The sequence below is a fragment of the Petaurus breviceps genome, unplaced genomic scaffold (genome assembly GCF_028583685.1).
Source record: "Petaurus breviceps papuanus isolate PSGF00001 unplaced genomic scaffold, PetGlider_PUasm1.0 90064, whole genome shotgun sequence".
Taxonomy (NCBI): Eukaryota; Metazoa; Chordata; class Mammalia; order Diprotodontia; family Petauridae; genus Petaurus; species Petaurus breviceps.
The window spans coordinates 25,214-47,048 of NW_027187173.1; the positions used below are offsets into that span (position 1 = coordinate 25,214).

At 35.0% G+C, this 21,835-nt stretch overlaps 1 protein-coding gene across 13 annotated transcripts in view; it reads left to right on the forward strand.

The window, feature by feature from the left end:
- The window catches only part of PLAGL1 (PLAG1 like zinc finger 1), a 144,540-nt gene that overhangs the window by 12,851 nt on the left and 109,854 nt on the right, over positions 1-21,835 (forward strand). For 10 of the 13 annotated variants that reach the window (XM_069107449.1, XM_069107459.1, XM_069107450.1 and 7 more), the window contains exon 2: positions 20,380-20,500. The exons of the other annotated variants lie outside the window; for them this stretch is intronic. The gene's annotated coding sequence lies outside the window, so the exon portion shown is untranslated. The remainder of the gene's footprint in view (positions 1-20,379; positions 20,501-21,835) is intronic. 13 annotated transcript variants of the gene reach the window in all.

The window sequence follows — 21,835 nt, forward strand, 5'->3', positions numbered from 1 at the left end:
AAAAAAAAAAAAAAAGGCAACTGCCACCAACTGCCAACTGCAGGACCGTTAGCTCGGCTTTTCACTTTCTCTTGCTCTGCTATGTCAGCACGTCCATGGGACGTGGGAGATCTTTAAATCCCATAACCCTTACACTAGTGTAAGTGAAGATGTGGATCATTATAGTTAAGGAGATTGTATATCTTTGTGGCTTCTTAAGATTGAGCTATGTTTGTTTTTAAAATACATTTGTGATGCAATCAATTTTGTTTTTTTTTGCTTTTTGGAGGGCAATTGGGGTTAAGTGACTTGCCCAAGATCACACGACTAGTTTTTGTGTTAAGTGTCTGAGGCCGAACTTGAACCTAGGTCCTCCTGACTCCAGGGCCGATGCTCTATTCACTGTGCCACCTAGCCACCCCAATGCAATCATTTTTTAAGTGATAATGATTCTTTTGAAGCTTTGTTTCATTTGTAAACTTAAATTGATTTTAAATTAAATTTAATATATAACGCAAGAGGGGATTCTAACCTCTATTATGTATGTTTGTGATTTGCTGAGGGGATATAGAATATGCAGTTTTAGTAGATTGAAAGGAGGCTTACAATGGAAGGAAAACTAGATTTGGACTTAGAACATCTAGGTTTGAATCCTGGCTTTATCATTTCTTGTTCCCAACGTGACCTTGGGCAAGTCTCTTAATTTTTCTGTGCCTGTTTTCTCATCTGTAAGAGTGGGGAGGAGTTGTTTATATGACTTCTTAGGTCTCTTCCAGCTCCAAATCTATGATTCTGTGAAAGATATGATCACTTAGAATAATATCTTTAAATTTTGGAGTTAAAGGGTTGTAACGAGAATGTAAATTTTAAAGATCTTCCCTGCCCCTAGGCTAAAGTGCACCTGGAGCCTGGGGTGGGAGGCTTGTTTTTCAGTAGATACTTTTTGATTTGCCAGTGGGTCCAAAAGGTTGTTACATTCTCTGAGCCAGGAGAAGGCTATATAAGCCCTGATGTGTAGCTTTGTTTTGGGGGCTCACTTTGAGAAGTGTTCTGTGATTTGATCTGTATTCTGGGAAGCCGTTGTCCAGGGCGTGCCCCCCCCCCCCCCCCGGGCTTTGAAAAACCCAGATGTTGACTGGGTATGGATGTAATGGTTGGACGGTTTGAAATCTGTCTACTAGATCTGTTTGTCTTGATAATTCTGTCTGTATACTTTGAAGTTCGGGGTGCTGACCTTTTTCCCCTGAACAAGGTAAATGATATATGTCTGACTGATTAAAGTAAGCTTGTTAACCCATTTTGAGTTGCTTTCCTTTAACAAAGCAGATCCAAGAACCTGTGCTAGCAGCCACCCTGGGAACGCTGGGGTGCTTGCCGCTACAAGGGTGTTACTATATATTAAATATTTTTAATTGTTTGAAATATTTTCTTTGGCAATACTCTAAATCATTTGTTACTCTCTATAAAAACTACCCAAACACTTAAAGGATCTAGGCAAATCAGAACCAATTTTAGATGGGACATAAAGATGATAATATTTGTGTTCTCTACACTGATGTATTTGTTGATACTAATCATTCACTGCTTTACATAATCAATTGGTATCTGTGTTCTGCCTAATAGGAAGACAGGGTCCGTGAGCCAAGGGCTATCTTTAAAAAAAATTTTTTTTTTTGCTTTTTTGGAGGGTAGAAGGCAGGGCAATTAGGGTTAAGTAACTTGCCCAAGGTCACATGGCTAGTAAGTGTTAAATGTCTGAGATTGGATTTGAACTCAGGTCCTCCTGACTCCAGGGCAGGTATTCTGTTCACTGTGCCACCTAGCAACCTCTCAAGGGCTATCTTTTAAAAAATTAAATTCGTTATGTTTATTATAAACTCAGTGTTTACAACAAACATCTTTGGCACTCAGAGCCCATGTCACATTAGGATCCTTAGAAAGTAACTTTGTTCAAGATGCTTTGTGAATCAACACCTGCTCAGAACCATAACTCATGAGCCCATAATACCAGTGTGTTTATCATTTTGAGGTCACGGAACATACTAGCTCAAAGAAAAAGACATTTAGTAAAAAAGAGTAGCAAATTTAAATGATAAAGAAAAATCTTCTGCTCTCCCTTCCATTCCTACAAAGGATAAGTTCTCCTGCAAGTTACCATATTATCAGTGGCTGTGGTACATATGGCTGCCATTCATCCATCCAAGGGCAATTTACTGAACTCTGGTACCATTTGCTGGGATACAGGGTCTAGTAAACAACTTGCTGGTAAAGGAGGGTTAAAGATCTTTTGTGTATGAACTAAGGTGCAGTGAGCAAAAGCCATCAAATTACCAGGGAAAGATTAAGGTTTTTTTTCTATGGCGATGACTCTAACTTGGGGTTAGAAAATTCCTTTTTACATTTGCCAAAATCCCAATTGTCAGTCAGTCTACATCCCTCAAACCCACTTTGGATTCTCTAGCTGATGAAAACCCCATTAGAGTTGTGTGGTGTTGGAATTATGAGGCTCTCATAATACTCCCTGATTGCCATGCAAATAATTCTAGAGATAAGAACAAAAGGACTGGATGAAGCTTTTGGAGTTGTATGTCTTCACCTTTTTGCTACAGTCCTGTCTTTATTATATGTACTTGCTAGCAGCAAAATTGTTGGTCCTCGATACATTCTGGCCAGCACAAAAGTTCTGGTCTGAACACTCATTAACCAAAAATTGAACAAATAAAATAAATCTTCAGCTTAATGCTCTTGAGTATTAATTATATAGGGAGAATTAAAAAAGAATCATGCTTATTTGTATTTATGATCTAATAAGATGGATATTCTCTCAAACTATACCAATCACAGTGCATCCATTCTTGCCCTTCCTGTCTGATGTGTCTATGTCTTTCCTCAAGTTTGCCACAGAATGTCCACCTTATGTACTAATGTGCTAGGACCCTTCCTCATTTTCTTCTGTCATTGTGAAGATACCTATGAAGTAGTTGGGGTGTCTGTCAGTCTATTCCTCAATGACCAGTCCATTTTCTGCTGTGATTTATATTTCCTTAATGACATTTCTATACTATACTTCTGGGAAATTCCTTGTTTGTTATGTATTAGGGCCTGCTCACACCCACCATGTGCCTCTCCTTTGCCCTCTGGGTGATATTTGTTTTTAATTCTTCAGAGATTGTAGTGTTCCATGACTCACAGCCATACAAGATTATAACAGATAGCAAGGTTAGGAAAATGACCTCTGCTGTGTAATAGAGCTTCCTGGGTCACTAAACACACTTCTGAGTTCATCCTCAGCTACTACCTGACTTTTTCCTAGGTTCAGTCTTATCATTCCAAGATCTAGAGTGGTATTAATAATGATAATGATAGTAGCTAGCGTTTATATTGTAGTTCAGTTGTTTGTCATGTCTGACTCTTCGTGACCCCATTTGGGGTTTTCTTGGCAAAGATACTGGATTGGTTGGTTAGTCGTTTCTTTCTCTAGCTTATTTTATAGATGAGGAAACTCAGGCAAACAGGGTTAAGTGACTTGCCCAGGGTCACACAGCTAGTAAGTGTCTAAGGCCAGATTTGAACTCGGGAAGATGAGTCTTCCTGACTTTAGGCCCAGCCCTCTGTCCACTGAGCCACCTAAGGGTCAGCAGTTGTATAGCACCTAGTATGTGCCATTCACATTACAAATATTATCTCGGTTGATCCTTACAACAATCCTGGGAGAGAGATGCTATTATCCCTGTTTTTATAGATGATGAAATAGAAGCAGAAAAGAGCAGAAGTTAAAAAAAGAAGCAGACTTTAAATAACCAAAGTCATCTAACTAGTGTTTGAAGTTGGATTTGAACTCAAGTCTTCCTAACTTCAGGCCATAACTGTCTGCTGTGCCACTTACCTTTCTCAATTAATTAATAATTCCTTTAATAAAATTTCAACATATCTCACTTATTCAGCTAAATTTGGAGTCTTCAGTCCAATTCCAAACCTTTTTGCCTGTCTTCAAACCTTCCACAATACCTTCCAAGTTCACCCTCTTAGCTGAGGACCTTGCCTTGTACTTCACAAAATTTCCCTTAATTCTCCTTTGCTCCAATCTCTAATGAGGAGGTGGCCCTCATTTCTGACTCCAGGTTTATGACTGTCACCTAACTGCTGATTTTTTTTGCAGCTCCATGACCTCCAGCTGTTAGATTCATCCTCCTCTAAGATTACTTTCATCTACTCTTCATTTAAATTGTATATGCCTATTATTTACATGTTGTTTTCCTCAATTAAAAAATAAGCTTCTTGAGGATAGGAACTGTTTTTGCTTTTCTTAGTACTGCTCCCTTTCTCCCCACCCTTGTGCACAATTCCTGGAGCATAGTAAAGGAATATTAAGGGCTTATTGATTGTGTGATTGTTTCATCAGATATTACTGATTTACTCAGTTGGATAAGATTCCTTTCTAAATAGTAATCACGAATATTACTATGTGATATTACAGTTACTGAATATGCAAGTTAATACTAAAATCAATCATAAGAAACACAAATAAATGTTTACAGTGTTTTAGCTGTGAGAAAAATCATAGCCAGAGTCACCTCCACACCTCACTGTAACTTTAGATGGCTTATCTTCACTCTGGAGAACAGTCCTATTTTACTTAGTTCATTCGGGAAAACAAAATCTTTTTGAAGATAAAGAAAGAAGATCCCTCCATCTTCTTTCTTTGTCTTCTCTAGCTTATCCCTAGCATTGACAGAAAAAAAATCTTTAGCTTCTCTCAAGCACTTATTCTTAAGTTGCTCTCCAGACTCACTACTTGTAAAATTCTCTTTATGATATAATTTCTTCACAAAATAATGTTTATGATAGGTCTAACAAGAAAGAAATTTCTTCTGCCTTCTTTCTGTCTTTTCCATAAACCCCTCATAGACTCATGTTAAAAAGCACACTTTCCCTGACTCCCTAGAGCAAAGTACCTCATAGCTTGACATTTACAGCTGTAATTCCTAAATTTTCTCCTCTTAAAGAAAATGAAAGTTTCTAAAAGCCTTTGTAGAAGAGGCAAAATAGAGTTACACATATATTTAATATAATTGAACTTATCAAATATGAAGTATCAACCAATAAAGTTCCCTTATAAATCCATATGAAATACCATTATATTTGGTTTTATTTTTCCTTTTTGGAGGGGGGAAGGCAGGGCAATTGGAGTTAAGTGACTTGCCCAAGGTCACATGGCTGGTAATTGTTAAGTGTCTGAGGCTGGATTTGAACTCAGGTCCTCCTGACTCCAGGGCTGGTGCTCTATTCACTGTGCCACCTAGCCACCCCCATTATATTTGGCTTTTAAAAAAACAGAATTGTAGACAGCATGTTTGGTGTTCTGGTTCAGTTGATCTTGATCTGCATTACTTCATATGCATCTTTGCATATTTCCTTTTAGTATTTTTTTATCCTTTTTTATAAGAATGCAAAATTTTACCATATTATTATATCTATTTAGCACTTTCTAATCACTCTTCATATTAATATTTTGTATAATATAATCCTTTTTCTTTTTATAATATCTTTGGGACAGAGTTCTAGTAATAAGATTATTGAATCAATGTGTATGATCAGTTTTATTACTCTTATGCATTTCCAAATTGCTCCCTAAAAAGTATTTACTAGTCTCTACTTTCAACATCTTATGTCCTGATAATAGTGAAAATAACATTGGATTTAGAATAATTTGTTGTTATCCAACACTGTCCAACTCTTTGTGACCTCATCTGGGATTTTCTTGGCAGAAATACTGGAGTGGTTTGCCATTTCCTTCTTCAGCTCATTTTACAGATGAGGAAACTAAGACAAACAATGTTAAATGATCTGCCCAGGGTCACACAGCTAGTAAGTGTCTGAAGCCAGATCTGAACCCAAGAAGATGAGTCTTGCTTACTCCGGGCTCAGCACTCTATCCATTGTTCCACGGAGCTGCTCTTAGACTAATAGGGCCTGAATTTGCTACTTAATACTTCTGTGATCAATGACAAGTCATTTATCTGTTCTAGGCTTCAGTTTCCTTATATGGAGGGTCTATCAGAAGCCCTCAGAGGTCCCTCCCAGTTCTAAAATTTGTGGTTCTATGATCTCTGCAGTATTGTCAACCAGTGAGGTTTTTTTTTTTTTTAAATAAACTTTTGCTGTTTTCTTCCAGTTTAATTGGATAAGGTATATATCAAAACACCTAGGCCAATAATCATCTCTTGCAAAAGGAGGTATGTTTTATTACCTGCATTCTGGGATAGTTACTGGTTTTTCAGAGGATCAGAGTTCAACTTTTTTAGTGATCTTTTAAATCGCTGTAATTTTTGTGTCTTTTTGGATCCTGAGACCTTAGCACAGTGCCTGGAACATGGTAGGGCTACATAAATACTTATTCTCTCTCTCTTGCCCTCCCCCCTGTTGATTTTACATGTATCTTATTATTAGGGAATTAAAACATTGTGTTGTGTGTGAATTGTATTTTCTTCAAAAATTATCTCTTCAAGTTCTTTTTATCATTCTTCCATGGCAGTGTCTGTGTGTATTTATGTACACAGTGTATGTGTATACTTTTTTGTGCCTTATGTATACACATATTAGTTCCTTTTAAAATCTGTTGATCTTTTATGTAATATATTTTATTACAAATATTTTCCCAGTACATTTCATTTTTTTTATCTTGCAAAATATTATATTTTTATATAATCAAACCTGTTTAGTCCCCAATATTTTTTTTTTATTTGATAAAAAGTTTTCTCTCTGTAATACATAAAGTAATCAAATGGAGTTCCAAATTCATCTGATGATAGGACATAGATTTGGTTAAAATAAAAAAAAAAGCAAACTCAGAAAAATCCATAAAATATGTGAGGCTTCCTCAAAAGAGATTAAACACTTGGGGTTTAGAATCAGCCTGAAGGATCCTGGACAAGTTTTCCAAGTAAAGCTTTAAAACTTATGTTTTTTAAGTGGAGTTCCTACCTCCACTTTCTGCTACTTTTGACCTATATTGGCTTTGTCCAGTTTTCAGTGCAGAGCCTTGTCACTCCTTCTGGCGCAATTGGAGAGGTACTTATTCTTCATGAGGCATCCTTTGTTATTAACACCTTGTTACTACATCAACACCTATACTTTGACTATACGGTATTAAATGAACTGGAAGGCAGGGAGGAAAATGGAAAATCAAATATCCCCTCTCCTTCATATAACCTAACTGATAATCTTTGTGACCCAGGGAAGAAAAGAAAATAGTACAGCAAGAAGTTGAATGTGTACTTTAAAAACAAGTTGTTTATCAAATTTATAAAAGGAAAATTCAGCAAATGCAAAATTAAAATAAAAAATTCAGCATAAACAATTTTCTCCTAAGAGGAGCCAAAAATGGACTAAATTAAAATTTAAAGTCAAACTATGAAGGAAAAAAAGGAATTAAATAAAAACAAAAAATTAATTTTTTTTTTTAGCGCAAATGTCTTTAATGCATGCAGCAATAATGTGGAAAATTTCATGTAAAAACGAACAGGATGAGAAAGTTAAAATGAAATGTAATCTCCCAAGATAAAGACAATACACATACATGCTATGTATATGTGCACATATGTATATAGACATGTGCATGTGTGTATATATGCATACACATTGAGAAGTTCAAGAAATTAATAGAACCAGTTTCTTTTTTTTTTTTTTAAAGCAATCGGGGTTAAGTAACTTGCTCAAGGTTACACGGCCAGTTATTTCTGGGTGTGGTGCTAAGTATTTGAGCCCGGATGTGATCCCCAGGTCATCCTGACACTGGAGCAGGTGCTCTTACTTGCTGAGCCACCTGGCCGCCCTGTAGAACCAGTTTCTTATACATTATTTCAAATTGTTTATGTTAAGTCAATAACTTTTCACTTGGGCTTCAAATATGTTGCTAATACAAGTTTCTGCTTAATATTTTTATACTTAAAATTTCTAAATACTCTCTTATCAGCACATTAGTTTATACATTTAATAAGCAATAGTGTATAAGGATCATGTAGCTTAAATAGGAGTTTTGGTACATGACTATAGTAAAATCTTACTAATATGGAATTCTGGATAATTTGGACAAATGAAATGGGCAGAAATTTATTTTTTAAAGAAGGTATATGCTAAGTATAGATAAGATGTCAAAGAATTGATTACCTAATTAAGAAATGAAGCTATTTTAAAGCACTTTAGAAATAACCAATTAAGTATAATATGTCAAGCCTTCTACTACTTGTATGGTGCTTTGATATGATATAAATCATTCTTCTTTAAAGCAGAAATTTATTAGGTTGCACTTGGCTAATCTCGTCCAGGGTTAGCCCTGTAATTAGGGAGCTGGAAAGTTCTTTAAAAATCATAGGCTAACTCTTTAATTCTACAGATGTGGTAACTGAGGCTTGCAGTGGGGGCCAAGCAGGAACTAAAACTCTGTTTAAGTTACTAGGCCATTGCTCCCCCTACTATGCCGTTCTGACGCTCCAGCATTTGAAAGGAATGACATTTTATTTATTTCAAAAGTTTTCCATAGGTCATATTTATACTAACTCAAGTTTTGTTTTTTACTCCTATAACCTGAACTAACGGAGTTTTATTGAATAGATAAAAATGTTTAGGAAGAGATGTTAATAGTAATAATAATACCTGTAAATTTTGTAAATTTCTCATAGGATAAAAGAGCCCTTTAAAGAGTTGGGAGAGCTAACCAAGGACAAAATACACTAAAATTGAGAACAGTTCCTGTCCCACAAGATCTTCACCCAAGTAGACAGAATTGTATCGTCACAGTTAAAAAAGAAATCTTGATAAAGTATTTGTAGAAATTGGGGGGAGAGGGAGAAATTGTTTAGTTCTGGGAAAGGAACTTTATCTATACTCTGTAGATAACTAATAATATGTTCCATTTGTATAATATTTTATACTTTTCCAAGTACTTTCAGATTATTTGATAAAACAACCTTATCAAGTCGTTGATTACTTCACTGGGCATTTATGTTCTCATGTTGTAGTGAGGAAAATTGAATGTAGAGCTGGGAGTTGCTTAAGTGTTATATAGCATATGGGCATCTAGGTCATGCAGTGGATAGAGCAGCTAGCTCTAGAGTCAGGAGGACCTGAGTTCAAATGTGGCTTCAGACACTTACTAGCTGTGTGACTTTGGGCAAGTCACTTAACCCCAATTGTTCTTCCCTCCCCCTCCCCCTGCAAAAAAAAAAGAACAGTGTAGTGGAGCTAGAACTAGAACCTAATTTTTCTGATGCCTCTAAAACCCTCAAGAATTCTGGGATATATGGGTGGCTAGGTGGAGCAGTGAATAGAGCACCGGCCCTAGAGTCAGGAGGACCTGAGTTCAAATCCAGCCAAATCTGCCTCATACACTTGACACACTTAGTAGCCGTGTGGCTTTGGGCAAGCCACTTAACCCCAGTTGCCCTCCAAAAAGCAAAAAAGCAAAAAAAAATTCTGGGATATAAAAAAACAATGCAATATGATAAAAAAAAAGAGAGATACACTTTAACATTAGACTAGAGGGAAATTTGACCTTTTCAAGATGATGAAATAATTGTCATATGTGAACTCACTTTCTGAATGGAAAGTCGAAGATATAAATGAATAAATTTGGCTTAAGAGGATCCTTTGCACAGCAAATTCTGGGAGAATGTAATCTGATTTTGATATTTATGCTAAGAATTTTGTTCCATGTACAGTTTAAATTAACAATAAAACATTATTAACTGAGATTTTTGTCTGCTGCAACAGCTGATTGAATCATTCCTACATTTAAACTACACATGTTGTCTTACTTTTTTTGCCCCTAATCTGGAGGGTCTTTTTGGTGACAGGAGTCAAAGGACAAAATCTTATCTCAGTTGCATACTATCATCCAAACTAATGTTGTGAAAGTACTATTGTTTTTTTGGTGATTGTGATTGCCCAGTAGATCTTCACAATGTATCATATGACAGACCTTTTTGGAAATGTGTTGCCAAATCTCTGAAAGGAAATTTTTATTGAAAAAATTGTTGACTTCAAAATATCTTAAAAAAAAACAAACCCTACTTTCTCTTTAATAAAATCAGGTCCCAGTACTAGTGAATGTTCTTTAAAAAAATCTTTAGACATGTAAAATAAAATGTAACTAACTTAACTTCTAAAGATAGTTAAGGATTCTCAGTACACTCTATCTGTACAACAACGTGAATTTTTATTATCTGTAATTCATGCTTTTAAAGTGAAGCTAAGTCTTTTAGACGTCATAGCCTTCATTTTGCATCATATTTTTGTTTCATGTCTTTGATTCCCTGAAACACTTTACAGATTGAATTTTAAAAGGGTGATATACAGAGAATTAGGTCCAGACAAACTATAAAGAAGAGAGGTTAATGGTTTACGGGTCAACTGTTTGCTTCACTCATCTTTTGGCACAGAAGGCCTCAGGTAGATAAATGATTAACTTAGAAAAAGAACAGGCATTTGTTAATAGGATACAGCTATAATATGTAAATAAGATGGGAAACCTACTGAAATCTTTAGTTAAATTCTTGGAGGCCCTAGTTTGGTCATTCCTAAATTTTTGAAATTTAACTAACACCTGGTTAATGAGTTTTTTGAAGGGTAATTTTATCATCTCCCCCAACTTGTTTCCTCCCCTAGATGTTTGTTTCATGGCATATGTTTATTTTTCAAATGAAATAAGTACCCCCTGTGGAAATAATAAGAGACATCCTTAATATGATAAGAAATGCAGGGCTACTAATGCTGCCCTAAGAGTTGACCTGCTTTTGAATACTTTTTAAAAACTAAAAGCATAACTGGAAATGTTGAGATTTTTAGAAAGCAAAAAAAAATTAATACTAAACCAAGCAAACATACCCAAGAGGTCACTGGTAAAGAACAGTGTTATGCAGGTTGAAAGGATTATGTTTTAAGTATCTAACCTCATTTCACAAGAGGAGCCCTCAAAGAAGCTTTCATCTATTTAAGAGAGTATTTGCTTAAATGAACCATTCAACCAGCTAGCTTCTAGAATTTTTGCATATCTTTTTTTCAAAACAGCACAGTCAGTGCTTCAGGTGGGTTGGAGGGAGAAGGAGTGGGCTTCTGTTCTTTTGGAAATTTAAATTCTACTCCTCCACTTCTCAGCAGGTGCAAACAAGCTATATGACGTCACTCCTGCTTGTTCCTCCTACTTGGTCCTCTTACCCCCTCTGGGTTTCCTTTTTCTTTTCCTCTTCTCTTTACTTTTTCCTTTCCTTCCTCCCCCACCAAACTTCCTTCTTGAGGGGTTAATAAAATCTGTACCTACAGTACATGATTCCTAATTTCATGATTCCTAATAACTTCAGTATTTTGCCAGTCATGGTATTTTTGGTAAAGTCATGGCGAATGTAAACCTCATATTAACGTCTTCAGTTTATATTTGACTTCTTTTGAAGTGAGTCATACCCATCTGGAAACCCACAGCTGAAAAGTATTTTTAAGACTTTTGATAGCAGTCATTCTGTTACAGGCTGTCATATTAATTAATATTTTTTGTGGTCTTCCGAAATCCCCAGAGGGTCTGACAAATGGAACAACAAAGATTGGATTTTTTTTTTTTTTTTGCGCAAAATAGGATTCATGTACATAAAACCAAGGAACCAAGGTTATATCCATTTCAGGAAAGCATAGCAGAAAGGGGACTAGATTTGGAGCAAACATCTGGATTCCTATTCTGGATGGTTACCTGTGTAGCCTTGAGCAAAACACAGTATCTTTGGTCCTCAGTTTCCTAATCTGTATGCTAAAGAGGTGGGACTAGATAATCCCTTTCAAGCTCTAAAAGTTGGAAGGCAGCTAGATTTCACTGTGGACAAGATTGTGGGGAAGCTATGATGGAAATGAGTTCAAATTATGCCTCAGACACTTATTAGCAGTGTAGCCCTGGGCAAATCATTTACTTTTTCTCAACCTTAGTTTCCTCCCCTGTATAAGGGGAATAATAATATGTAAGGATATACATGTACAATACTTTGTAAACCTTAAAGTGATATATGTGTGTGTGTGTGTGTGTGTGTGTGTGTGTGTGTGTACACACACACACACTATTAAAAGCTATTGACTTGTGAACCTGTAACTCTACAAGACATTCTTTAAACAGACTTGTTATTATGAACTTAATAAACATTGACCAACAAGACTATTTCAATTCATAAAGGACAGCAAAAATAGAGTATTCATATGAAATGATGAACTTCTGTTATATATACTTGAAATGAGACATGTTCCATATGACAGGAAATCCAGGCCTATTAATTGCTGTCCTAAGGGTTGACTCTCTTTTCAATACTTTTTTCTTAACTAAAAAGTTTTTTTTTTTTTTTAGCTAAAACATTTTGCATACTATGTATAATTTGTTTCATTTTGGTATAATTCAAATTTGGTAAATTTACTTCCTTTCTTATCTATGTCCTTCCACAAGGCATTCTTAAGTGAAGTTGTGTGATTTCTCTCTTTGGTGACATTTATTAATAGGGTTCACTTCCATAGTTTTTATAACCTGAAACAGGACAGCTGGTACTTTATTGCTGCCCATCTTTTAATTTTTATTTTATTAACTATATATACTGTTTCCAAAATGTTTTCCTTTTGTTTGATAGAAAACATTTTAGTCTTCTCCACAATTTCATTAAATATATTTTTCTTCCAGTATTTTAAATTTATAAACATGTAAATGTTTAATTTTTTTCCATTTCTTTTTGAAATAATTTACTTCTTTTTTTATAGCACAATAGTTTTATATCATTTTCTTATAACTACAATTTGTTCAACCATTTCCCAATTGATGAGAATTCCTTTAATTTCCAGTTTTTTGCAATGCCAGAAAGAGTGGTTATAAATTTTGTTGCACATTTTGGATAGCTACATATAATCAGAATTTCTTTTCTTGAGAACTGCCTATTACTATCTTTAGACCATTTATCTGTATTTTTTCTATAGATATTATATATTTGTATCTTACATGGAATACATTTTATTATTATTGTAAATAGTATTTATCATTTAAAAAATTTTTTTGTTAGGAAGTGATTTGGGAGACTTATCTTCTATCCATCCCCTCTTTCTAATTTGTTACCTTCTTTTTTTGTTGTGTTTTATTTTCTAGATATAGTCATTTAATTAACAGGATAACTATATTAACCTATTGTCAGCTTTTGTCATTTAATTTTTTTCATCATCATTGCCTTAGATAATATTTTAAAAATGATGTTAAAAAGAAGTGGTTACAATAGATCATCCTGTTTATGCCTTTTCTTTTTGGTTTGGAGTAGGGGTGGGGAACCTGCCTGCCTCAAGGTCACATGTGGACCTCTAGGTCCTCAGGTGTAGCCCTTTGACAGAATCCAGACTTCACAGAACAAACTTGTTCCCCATCCCTGAAGTGCATAAGGAGAAGTAAAATTCAATCATTCTAGAAAGAAGCTGGAGCTGTGATTGTAAAGGTCTTTAAATGTCAGAGGATTTTGTATTTTGTCCTTGAGGACATAGAGAACTCTTCAAGCTTCTTAAGAAGGCCATACCTATGTTTTAGGAATATCAATTTGGCAGCTGAGTCAAAAATGGACTAGAGGGGAGTGTGACTTGAGGAAGAGTAGTTCCAAGGCTACTGAAAGAGTTATGGTGAAGGGCATTTAGGCCTGCACTAGGATGGTTGTAGTGAGTGGAAATGAGGGAGTGGAGACTACCAATATGGGGAGATAGAATCAACAAGACTTGTCAACTTGTAAGATGGGTTGTGTGAGAGTGACATGTTGGAAGTGACTCCAAGGTTGCTAAGCTGAGTGAATGAAAACAGGAATTAGGAGGGAAGTCAGTTTTGGAGAAAAGAAAATGCATTCATTTTCAAACAAGTTAAGTTTGAGATGACTTTGAAACTCTAATTGGAGATGAACAACAGGCGGTTGGGGATGAGGGCTGGATATGAGTATGTTATCCATTTGATACTCTCTTAACAGTTCTTTAATTTTTATGATAATACTTTTAATATTATTTCAGGGTGAGTTTTTTCAGATACTTTTTTTCCTTGAATCTCTTGCTTGCTAGTTTTTTGTTTTTTCAAAGATTAAGTTCAGTTTTGGTGAGCTTTAAATTATCTTGTAAAAATTTCTAGCAATTTTGCTTTATTTTTAGCATTTCTGTTGTTATTTTTGAGGGAGCTAAGGAGCCAGGCTCCCTTACTGTTATTCTTCAAAATACATCTATAATGTTCTCAGTTTCCTCATCTATAAAATGAGAGGAGTACTGGGCTTCTGAGGTTCCTTCCAGTTCTGATTTGTCATCTTAGCCTATAATCTACTGAAAAAATAGGTCTCACTAGTAAACATTGTGTGCATATGGTATTTGTAAAGCCAATAAAAAGGCAGCTAGTTTTCCTTTCTACTGTATTATTACCTTGGTATTTCCAAAACAATTGCAGCTTTGAACTATGCATGGTTGACTCTTAACTTCCTAATAACTTGTGGAGGCTTGCCTTTTCTGACTTCTAGAACTAGGAAAGATTTTTATTTTGTTTTAGTGTGGAAAAAGAGCTTTTATTGTAACCTGTGTGTGCATTTCAAATGAGTGTGTAGTTGGATTGAAACTGAGAGAATATAGTGAAATTTCTGGATGACTAAAGATCCTTCAACCTGTCTATAAATGTATAACATCTGTAAACACAGCCCAAAGCCAGAGATAGTTTCTGTCAGATCTAATGCAATTCTGGGGTCTGCCTTTCAATTGTAATTTTAATGGTATTGACGTTATATGACTTTGGCATGCTGTTCTGAAATTTAAAATTTCATCTATGGTAATTGTACAATTCTTTGAAGACATTTTAAAATACAGGTTTTCTCTTTCATGCCTTTTATTTTGCTTTGTTAAAAACAGAAATTTTGGAAATTATCATAGTTTGCACCTTTTCTGTAATTCCTTTAGTTACAGAAGTTTAAACCTTAGAGCTGAAAGATCCTTAAGTGATTATCTAGTCCAGCCATCTGCCTATTCCTATTTTTACATGTGAGGCAATTGTTGACTGGAGAGTCTAGGTGATTTGTTTAAAGTCACCGATCTAGTACATACTACCTCCTAACTCCTAGTATGTAGCCTTCTTTTATTGGTTTCTTAAGGGATAATTGTTGTATTGCATATCACTGCAATTAATCTGGCAAAAATTACTTCTGGTAACTTTCTTTACCTCTCCTCCGTCACTTTCCTTCCCCCATCCCTACCCCTAACAGAAGGAGAGTAGTAGAGGGGGAAGGATAGAGTTGGGGAAGAGGGTATATATCTTTTGATATTGAAGAATGAAAAATTCTATGCTCTTACTAGATTTCTAACTAAGGGAGAATGAAGAAAAAAAAGAAAAAAAAACAAAATTGAACTATAAAGGAATATGAAAAAAGCAGTTATTAAACTGCTGTTTCAGTCCTTAAATGTTTAATTTTTGTAAGGCCTTAGTTTGAATATTCTTAGAAGGCTTTAGAGGAAAATCTTTGTTTCAGTTATACCACCTTGATTCTTTTGACCAAAGACAAAAGTTTGAGTGACATTTCCACAGATTTTTTCCTTGTTTGATTTTTTTAAGAGAAAATTAACCACAGGGTTTTTTTTAGTCATATCTTAGCCTATGTCCTTTATAGCAACACATGAAATATAGTCCTTTAAACTTGTTCAAGAAAAGGTTATTTGAAAGAACTTTTCTCTATCTGCCTCTTCCTCATTAGATGATTTATATTTGTTTTATGAGTCACCGAGGAAAAAAAGATTTTACTGGGGTTTATTAACTTAAAAATATTGTATACAAATTCAGGTGGTTTTTTTTTTTTTTTGCTTTGTTTCGTTTTTTACATCTAATTTAGTAATTTTGTTGCATCAGAGAGGTTTTTGTTGTTTGTAGCTATGGTGAGTCTCCTTCAGACCAAATTATAGTAACTCCTTCACTATTGGTTGCCTTAATGCTAAATCTTGTACATCCTAGTAAGCTGTAAATGCTTTGGATGTTGATCTGGCAGTAGATTCTTGTCTAAGGATTAGCATTACTAACTTAGGGTAGAGATTCATCACTACATTAGCCACTCAATAGGGTATTTTTGGAGTATTTTGGGACACAACAATTCTTTTTTTTTTTTTTTTTTAAGCAATTGGGCTTAAGTAACTTGCTCGGCCAGTTATTTCTGGGTGTGGTGGTAAGTATCTGAGCCTGGATTCAATCCCAGGTCATCTCGACTCTGGGGCTGATGCCCTTACTCACTGTGCTACCTGGCCGCCCCATAGGGCCACAACAATTCTTGAAGATTTTCTCAGGGGTTTTGATGTGTAGTTTATATCAGTAAAATAAAAATTTTTTGAAGTCTGAAGAAAGTAACCACTCTAGTAGTCAGTGCTTCTTGAATCCCCTGTAAATGTGTTAACCTAGTGAGGTTGTAGGCAGTCTACCGAATTTTTCTTAGTAGCATTGTGGCACTTAAGAGCGTTTTGGTTGTAAGTTATTTGTAGTGTATTAAATCAATTATAATAATAAAAGGTTGGATTTATATTGATCCTATATAGTTGGTTCTCAAGACCATCAGAAGTCATGTAATTTTTTTTTATCTTTTCAGAAAGATAAAAATATTGTATTGACCATTCTCACTTTCCAAAATTGTCCCTCTACCATAAGAGAAGTATGATGTATACTTTTTTTTTTTTTTTTGGCACAGGTAGAAAAGGATATAGAATAAAGCAGAGCAAAAAGTAATAACACAAAAGAGAAAAAAGAAAATGGGTTTAAAAAGGTTTGGATAAGAAAGGGTACAGGAAAATATGAGCAAAATAAAAGAGGAAGATAAAGGCCATTTAAAAATGCGCCAGAGGAGGAGAAAGAAAAATAAAATTCATTCTCTCCACACCCCCCCCTTCAAATAAAAATAAAAACTTAATGAGTTAAGTGCTGAAACAAAAATAATTGAAAGATAGTAGATAAAAATCATGTAGCTTTGGATGTGTCAGAAAGCATTTGCCTTCTTCTTAAAGTACTTTGCACAGAATCATGGTATTGGAATTACCCAGAATTAGAGCAAGAAGCTGTTCTCAAAATTTTTTGAATGGCAAATGATGCTATCAGACTATGTGAATTTAAAACAGGAAGTAAGTGAGTAGTTATCTCTTTTGAAAGGTCATGATTAGCATTGATTTTCAATGCTCTTTCCTTCTGCTGCTTGTTAAATTGGGTTCCTTTACCATCTGAGTCTATAAACTTTGAATATGAGATAGTATTTTATGTCTGAGATAGATCAGTGTATTTTAAGTGAAATTGTATTTCAAAGTACAATTTTATTTTAAAATAATGAAAAGTTTCTTTAAAATGTGAGTGGCTTTGAAGTTTCAACTTGTCATTATAAGAATAGTTAACTTCCAGTTGTTTACATGTTGATGATCTGTAGTGTAGATTATCCATATATGGTCTAGAAGCAGTTTCTTGACATCAGAACATGAATTCTGCAGAATTTCAGGGGGCCGTGATTTCTAGCAGCTGTTGCCTATTTTGGAAGCTCCTGGTATCATCTTTCCCCCTACATTAATCCTAAGAGAGCAGCAACAATGATTTCTTTCTCTTCCCCCCCACCCCAGTCATTCTTGTCAATAATTTCCTCCCCCATATTCTATCATGTATGGCTAATAAAGTTAACTAGCTAGATGACTCAGTGGGAAAAACAGTGTTTGTGAGTCAGAGATTTAGAAAAATATATACACTTGGGTAAACCAGTAAAGATGTAGGTAGTCGGGTATCTCCATGCTTATAGAAAATATAGCTTTTATTAGACAATTGTTTAAATTTATTTGATCATTTACATTTTTACAATTTTATTTATATTACCAGAAATTATAATGAAAATCTTTTTTTGGGGGGAGGTATACTTTATAGAAAAGTTATGTTGCTGAAAAAATATTTTTATAAATTATATGTACTAACTTTATATTGATGGGGCAGCTAGGAGGTATAGTGGATAGAATGCTAGACTTGGAGTTAGGAAATCCTGAGTTTAAAATCTGCCTCTGATTAGCTGTGTGACTAAGTCTAACTTTGATCCTAAATTCTAACCTTCTATCAAGTTCAGTTTTCTTATTGGGAAAAAGAGAATAATGATAGCACTTACCTCAGAAGGTTGTTGTGAGGAAAAAATCAAATATATATGTAAAGTAAACCTTAAAGTGCTATTGTGTTAGCTATTATTATTCTTCATTATAAAATTGGAGCTGTTTTTCTTGGTAAACATTTGGCCCTAAAGCAATATGATAACCTAAGAATATGGTTATTTCTAAGGAACCTTCAAAGTCTTTACTATAGCTACTTTTAAGTATTGGATTGGCTGTAACAGCTATGTGTTATATATTCAGCCTACCTTCTCTTTAGTTTCAACCTGGGTTTCTCAACTTCCAGTTTTTGTAGAATCCATAGACTTAGCGTTAGAAAGGACCATAACCTCCAGGAAATGTTTAGCTTGGAAAAGAGAACACTTCAGAAAACATGATTGTTGTTTTCATATATTTGAGGAATTATCATGTTCAAGAGAAATTAGAATTACTCTACTTGGCCTCAGAGGGCAAAATTTGTGGGTGTTGCAAATGACAGATTTAAGCTTGATATAAAAAAAAAAAAACCTTTTTAGGAATTCAAACTATCTAAAAGAATAAAGGGCTTCTTAGGGTTGGTAGAGGAATCCTTCTCAGGTTTTGGGTAGAGGCTTAATGATGACTTGTCAGAAATAATGTAGAAAGTATTTTTATTCAAGACTAGACCACAACTGAAGATCTTTTCCAAATATGAAATTCTATGATTTTCTGACCTCTAAGGCCATAAAGTCTATCCTTACTCCAATCATTTGTCCCTCCTTTGTTTAATTTTCACCACTTGGCCTTGGTCAGCCTTGTTCATACTTGATTTCCTCTCTTATCTACTTCCTTGATTCGAACACTTTTGCTTTCTAGTACCTGTTACCCACCCCATGACCTCCAGGCTCCCACCATCATTGGAAATAATTCCTGAACACCATCTTGCTGCCATGGATGCTCTTGCCATTTATTCCCTTGCCTTTTAAGTACTTTTGCCCCATTGGGACATTTATAAACTTTTTGGTTTCAAAGTTTTAAGTGAAAAATCATCTTTTTTTTTTTGATGAATTACTACCAGTAATTAAATTAGTAGAGGTCAACGTACACCTTAGATTTTATTTTTCTTTGTACATAATAAATGGAGATCTAAAGCAGTAATTCTAGATCTGTCCACTTCTAAATCTTATTATATAGATTGTGCCTAAACCCTAAGCCTCTTTTGTGCTAACTCCCATTTCCATACATCCCCATTTTGACTTTTCCTTTCCATAGCCCTTAAATGTTTCAGCTTTCTTTCACTATAGACCTCTAAACTTTTTAACTTTCTGAAATGAAGCTTCATAAACTGGCTGAAATACTAAAGGGTAATAGAAGAGTAACAAGACAGTCATAATTGGTTAAGATATCAAGTGTGTAAGATTCAGTTGCAAAGGGCAATATGGGGAATATGGGCCCATTCTTCAGCCTGTAAAAAAGAAGCCTCTTGGCTAAGCATGTCTAGCTGGTGGCTGCCCACACAGCACCCAAAATTACTCAGCATGTATTCCTGATCCATATTGTGTTTGAGAGTCTTCTTTTTACAAACCAGGCATCATCTTCCTATTTTATTTTTCCTTTCTGTTGATTGGTTTTCATGGAATGGAGAGTAAAATGGAGGAGATCATCCAAGCTAGATTCCAAACCTAGACATGGCATTACTCATAAAAATCTATGATTGAGGGATCCTGGGTAGATGAAGACATAGACTGTGACTTTGTATCCTTCCCTTTGCACAGAACAAAGCAGCTAGATATATTTTAAGAGGCCTGGTTTTTTAAAATGGAGAAGAATCTGGAGGGTTGTGGGGCTTGTTAGTTAACACTACTTACTACACTGGAATTGCCTGTCTGGAGAGAAAGGCCTCATTTGTATCGGAGGAGCTATCGGAGGAGCTATCCGTGGTGCTTATGTCAGATATTGGCCCTCATCCACTCCTTTTACTGCTGGCTTGGATCTCCTGTGACTAACCAGGTTCAACTGCCCTAAGAACAGTACTACATTTGGGGGAAGGAGGAGATATAATCTGTTTTGGAGGCATCAAATTAATGTCTGAGAACGTGATGTATCTAAAATTCAAAACAGTTCTACAGTTCATCAGCATTAGATATAGGAATTTCAACTATGTAAACTAACAAGATTTGGAATCCAGGAAATTAATTTTATGCTAAAAGAATGAGAGCACAAATTTTAATTCAAGTTCAGGTTGCTTTCTTAAACTCTTATTCTTGTATACTTCAGGGAGAAACTGGATTTATGAGTTCCTCCTGCAGTGATTGATGGCTTATATGTTTTAAGCCAGAAGGCAACCATGCCATAGAATGAGAATCAAAAAATGGGACCTTTACACAAGAACTCCAAGGTAAGGTGTGGAAATTCCCTTCCTCAGTAAAGAACCTGATCTAAGAACTTGATTTTATTCCAGGAAATTGATTTTTCTCCATTTAATTCACATATGCTATCTCAAAAACTGGGCCTTCTGGGCTTAAAAAAAAAAGAACATTAGCTATTCCAATAATAATTTTCTAGCATTATAGCTTCTGGTAATAGTGAGAAATGTGTTTTGTATAGGTGTGTGTTTCTGACATGTGCATCTGCTTCAAGGAGTATGTGAAAAAAGGTTGTTTGGGGAGTTTGTATCTAGTTAGTGGGTAGCACATTCCCCTGAGACTAATAGAAATCTCTGTCTCTGTCTCTGTCTCTCTCTCCCCCCCTCTTCCCTCTCTTTTTCTCTCTCTCCTCCCCTCCACCTCCCCCTCTCCCTGATGTTCCACCTTTCTTTCACTATGGACTTTTAAACCTTTTAGCTTATTGAAATGAAGCTTCATAAGACAGATCTGGACACCTCAGTTAATATAATAATGCTAGATTACTTGAAAAAAGTGTTTTAGATCATATAAAACTCCTATCTTACAACAACCTTTTGGGCTAGGTAGTAAAATATTATTATACCCACTTTACAGATTGGGAAATTGAGGGTGAGAGAGGTAAAGTTTCTTGCTCATAGTTGCACAATTGGATTGTAATGTCCAGAGCTGAAACTGGAAGTTTTCTAATATGTATGTTTGTAGGGCAAAATGTGCCCCAAGTATAAGAAGACTTTGCAGATTTCTGGATTCCTTTTCTGCTATGGAATCAATTACATGCTATCATCTTTTCTTGGTTCAGTAGAAAATAATAACAAAGCATTTTAACAAATCTTTTGAAATGCAATTTGTGGTACTAATTTAAGTTAGTGAAAAAAGGTTTCCATTCTGCCCTTTTTATCCTAAATCGAATAAACTACTCATATGTTCAATAGTGCATGGGCATATACTTACACACACACATATAAATGTTTTATGTGGTATTTTATGGCTTTAAAGCACTTCATATATATTTTCTCATTTGCTCTCAAGAACAACTCTGTGAAGTAGGTATTGTGAGCTGTATTATTCTTAGCATATAGATGAGGAAACTGATGATCAATTTCAAGTTATTTGCCTTAATACAGGAGCTAAGATTGAAGCCTGGGCCTTTTGATTCTTTGCCCAGGATTCTCTCTGTTATATTAAGTTACATTTGCTGAGGATGTTTATATAAGGGAGTAATCACCAATTCTTGTAGAAAGCATATTAACCTTGCTGATAGCTGCTAAACGACATCTAGCAACTTTGAATGATTTTTGAGTGATGATGAGGCAGCTAGGTGGTTCATT